The 5,318-nt window shown below is 38.0% G+C and overlaps 1 pseudogene; it reads left to right on the top strand.

The window, feature by feature from the left end:
* Positions 1-2,902: 2,902 nt before the first annotated feature.
* Positions 2,903-3,002, top strand: LOC141636092 (small nucleolar RNA R71; annotated as a pseudogene).
* Positions 3,003-5,318: the final 2,316 nt, after the last annotated feature.

Raw genomic sequence — 5,318 nt, 5'->3', positions numbered from 1 at the left:
TGATTTGTTTTTATTATGAGCAAGTTTGCAATTGATTTGGGTGAATTTGGTTGAGAAATTAGTGTTTTTGGATGATGGGATTGATGGTTTTAGTGAGGGAATTTGTTATGTTTGTATTTGAAGAAGAAAAAAAATGAAGAATGAGGAAGGGTGTTCGTTGTTTTTGTTCTTATAACAGATGGGGACGCTCGACCTCATATGGAAACAGGCGGTTTTTGATTCAGGAATTTTGCTTAAGCTCTGGGGATGCCTGTCCTAAGCTCGGCTCGAGCGGATCGAGCAAGACGCCCGTCCTGAAGCCAACTCGGGCGGATTCTGCTGCAGCTCATTTTTTTTCTTTTCTTCCTTGCTTCAGCCCCCACGTGCTCAGGTCTGCTCATGGGGATCCCTTTCCCACAATCTTTGCTTCTTCATTTCCTATTCCATTGTCATGAGGTTACACTACAAAGGCTTGGCTAGCCTAGGCAATTGCTTCCCCACACTTGATCATCAAACACTACACATTTAAAACACATTAAAAGCCCTCCCTCACTTGCTCTCATGTTACAAAAGTTATACAACAAGGCATATAAAATGCTTTGCAAAAACTAAATAATGTACAAGTTAAAATGAAATGCAAGTTAAGAGGTTAGAATATTTACAGATGGTGGTTTAGGGTGGACTCCACCAAACTCTCCTTCTCTTGAGAGGTGTCAAGGGGGTAAAGCAAGGGCGTTGTTGATATTGCTCAACGCCTTGAAGAAGTAGTCAAAGGCTTGTTCATTATCATGATAGAGGTCTTGCATAGACCTTGGCACATTGTTGTCTTCATTCATGGAGTAGCCCGAGTCAAAGAGGTGACAAGGATCTACAAAGCCTTGGTCTAGAGTCATATAATTTCCAATGTAAGGGTTAACAAGTCCTTCAAACTCGTCATCCCATACCCCCACATACTTCCTTTCCTTCTTTCACCATGTTGGGAGGATCATGAGTTGGCAAGAGCAACTCTTCTTCCTTGTTGTTATGGCCGATGAGGCCTCCATTGATACTTGTCATGGGTGAGCTTTGTAAGCTGTCCTTTTGGCTGTGAAAATTTCCATGCTCTCCGTATAGAGCCACTTCAACATCATCAATATATTTCTTCCAATTAGGCGGTGTGTCTTTGCCCTTCTCTTTAATATTTCCATCTTTTACTTGTCCTTTGAAAGGAGATTCCACTTTCTTCTTGTCGCTATAGTCTTATAAAGATTAAAGGTGATTGTTTCATCACCAACTTCAAGTGTGAGCATCCTGTGCTTTACCTCAATCATCGCTCCGGTGGTGTGTAGCAATGGTCTTCCTAGAATGATTGGAATGTTGTAATCTTCCTCCATATCAATAATAACAAAGTCCACCGGTATGAAGAACTTTCCAATCCTCACAGGCACATCTTCCCAAACCCCGAGTGGTTTCTTTGTTGTTCATTCCGCCATTTGTAAGGTCATGTTAGTACACTTGAGCTCTCCCACTCCTAGTCTTTCACATACCAAATATGGCATGACACTCACACTTGCACCTAGATCACATAGTGCCTTGTTGATTGTGGTATCACCAATGGTACATGAAATGGAGAAACTTCTTGGATCCTTGAGCTTAGGTGGGGAATTCCCTTGAAGATTTGCACTACTTATCTTTGTGAAGGCAATGGTTTCCAACTTCCTTATGGGCGTCTTCTTATTAAGGATATCTTTCATGTATTTTGCATAGGCCGGAACATGGTTGATCAACTCCGTGAATGGTATAGAAACCTCTAAGTTCTTCACAATCTCCATGAACTTTCCAAGTTGTTCATCAATATTGGGCTTGGCTTGGCGACTTGGGAATGGCAATCTAATCACAATAGGCTCTTTCTCAACTTCTTTGGCTTTCTCATCGCCTTTCTTGTTCGATGACTCATTTGTAGTTGGTTCCATTACCTTAGAATTTCTTCTAAATGGTTCTATCACATCTCTTTGCTTGACAATTTTTTCAATAACATCCTCTTCAATTGGCACCTTAGGTCCCTCATATCTTGTACCACACCTCAAGTGAATGGCATTGATGGTCTCATGTCTTGTAGGAGGATTACCTTGAGGAGGTAATTGTCCTTTTTGTCTTTGGGAACTTGAAGAGGCTAGTTGGGACAATTGTGTTTTTAACATCTTGTATGAGCAAGGATATTGTTGATGTTAGTGTCTTTCGCTTGGCTATCTCTTTGCATTTGAGCAAAGAAATCTTGTTGGCTCTTTTGCATTTGGAGGACTGCTTTTTGAACATCAAAAGTTTGGTCATTCGATTGATTGTAAGAGAGTTGGTTTTGGTTGAAGTATAGTCTTTGAGTAGGATTTCTCATTGGAGGTGGGGTGTATGTTGGTTAAGGATTTAAAAAATTTTGGCTTTTGTATGAGAAGTTTGGGTGAAATTTGGTGTTTTCATTGTAATAGTTGTAGTAAGGGGTGCTATTCTTGTATGCTTGGAAATCATTCACTTGCTCACTTGTGCCCCTACACTCTTGTTGATCATGTCCCAAAGTTCCACAATTCTCACACACTCCATTTGGAATAGAGGAAGTTGCCACCATGGCATTGACATGTTGCTTGGATGATTGAGAAGCTTTATTCATCTTGGTTATGGCTTTCTCAAATTTCAAGTTCATTGTGTCAATATGGGAGCTTAGTTGGGCACCCAAATCGGCACTCAAATGTGTGACGGAGTCAACTTCATGTCTTCCTCCCCTAGTAGCTTTTCTTGGCCTACTATATTGAGAGTTGTGAACCGCCAACTCCTCTATCTTTGCCCAAGTTTGGTTGTCATCTACCTCGGTGAATCTGAACCCATGTTGAGCACATTCCTTGAATCTTCATACAACCCATTCCAAAATTGTTGAACAAGAAACTGTTCGCTTAGTCCATGGTGAGGACAAGAGCGACATGTATCTTTGAATCTCTCCCAAGCCTCATATAGAGACTCTTCATCTCTTTGCTTGAACCCGGTGATTTGGGCTTTTAACATGTTGGTCTTCTCTGGAGGATATAACTTCTTGTAAAAGGCAAGTGCTAACTTTTTCCATGAATCAATTCCAAGAGTGGCCTTGTCTAGGCTCTTTAACCATTGCTTTGCAGCTCCGATCAAGGAAAACTAAAACAATACACATCGAATTTGGTCTTGAGTTACTCCCGTTTGGCAAATCGCATCACAATAGTCACAAAAAGTTTCCATGTGTTGATGAGGATCTTCACTAGGCATCCCTCCAAATTGACTTCTCTCAACTAATTGTATGAATGCGGATTTGGCAATGAAATTACCGGTCAAGTGGGGTGGTGTTGGAGTACCATTTGGTAGGTTCTCCTCAGTTGGTACGGAATGAGATGAAAATTTAGGCATTGTAGGTTGATTTTGTGGTTGGTTTGGAATTGTGTTTTCCTCTCCTTGTCTTGCAAAAGGGTTGGTAAACTCAACACTATCCGAATGGATGGTACCAATGTCCACAAGTTCTCCAATACCCACAATTGTTAAGGTCCCCTTAACGGTTCTTCTAATATTGGTCAAGGTTCTTTCAATCTCGCGATCAATAGACAAAAGACCGCCTTGTGATATCCTAGACATGCAAAAATCAAAAAACTAGAAAACAATTAAAACTACCTTGAGGAGTTTGACTTCCCCAAGGTTAAGAAAGACACAACTAAAAACAACAAATGATAATAATTCAAATGAACACCGTCCCCGGCAACGGCGCCATTTTTGATTCGGTTTAAACATTGTCGTCTAAGCTTACCAATCAAAACAATGTTTATAATCTTAACTAACTACTCTTAGTAGAGTGGCAAGTAAAGGTCGGATCCCAAGGGACGGGTATTGTATTAATTTACCGGTTGTAGAAAGTTATGTCTTAAGGTGTCACAATTTGGATTGAGTTTGAGGTTTGCAATCTAAACTACTTAACAATGAAATGTAATAAAATTATAATAAAGCAAAGCAAGTAAATAGGATTGTAAACAATTGATTAACGCACTAGGGTGTCATGGGTTCATAAGAGAATCATGATGAGATCACACAAACAAGTTTCATAAATGCAAGCAAATTATTGTTGTAGCTTATTCGAGTTAGTTTATATATTCCTAGCAAGTTTTGGGTCCCGGAGCCGAGTCGGTCAAGACTTTACAACTCCTACAAGTCGACTTAATTTTCCCTATTCAACTATATGCATGGTCTAACATGCCTTGAGTTGGTTTATGTCTTACAAGTCTTGTTGAATGGATAAATATTCATGCTAGGTTGTCAATCAAGCATTTCCTCAAGCATAACATGTGCATAAGTTGAAACTACAACAAGCAAGCAACCATATGAACTTATTAAGTAAAGATCTACCCCATGATTAACTCCCCTAATCCTGTTGGAGTGAGTGTTCTCTACAATAAATACGTCTACATAATAAATCTCGTATAAGGAAAATCTCTGATTTATTTTATATATTTGTCAGTTGATTAACGTATATCGGTAACGCTCGATTGACTAGAGTTTGACGTTACTGTCGTGTGACGGCGGTGATCAACTGATCCCTTTAGGTCGCACCTATAGGATGATGCGCAAATGAAAAAAGTAATTATTTGTATGAGATACAAATTAATTAAATCCTTATATTAATTGAATTTTAATTAAGCCATGTGTATATATATATTATTTGTTGACGAGTTACGAACTCGGGCCAAGGGGATTTATTATTTAACTATTCGATAATTAATTAATAAATATTAATTGAAATTTAATAATTAATAGTTAATTAATTAAATTTATACGGCATGTGTATATGTTTTGAGGTGGAGGTAATTAGCTATTTAAATTTACAAGAGGTTGTAAAATTAGCTAATAAGGGTTCCAATGACACATTTCATATTGATAAAGTGGTCTAATGCTTACTTAATAGTTAAGTGATTATTAATAGTTAATTTGTATTATTTAAGTGTTAAATAATCGAATTAATATTTAATTATATAAGATAATTAAATATAAGACTTATAAGCATTTGTGGGCCAAATGCCAAAAACCGAAATGGATCTTATAAAGCCCATTTTGACCGGTTTTTTTTGTGGACATAACAATGTCCATCTTGTTGTCATTTTCCACTTGGTTTTGTCTCCTTATTTTGACCATAAATACCCATCACGTACACACCATTGCATGGGATGAAAAATTTAAGACAAAAATTCTCCATATTAACTACTCTTGGCCGGTTTTTTGTGAAAAAATAGGGCCTTATTTTGTCCATTTTTCCTCATCAAAAATTGATCAAAATCAATCAAATAAATTCACAAATATATATT

This window comes from Silene latifolia, chromosome Y (genome assembly GCF_048544455.1).
Source record: "Silene latifolia isolate original U9 population chromosome Y, ASM4854445v1, whole genome shotgun sequence".
Classification (NCBI taxonomy): Eukaryota; Viridiplantae; Streptophyta; class Magnoliopsida; order Caryophyllales; family Caryophyllaceae; genus Silene; species Silene latifolia.
Note: the sequence above shows the minus strand (reverse complement) of the source record. Positions and strands in the feature narration are given on the sequence as shown.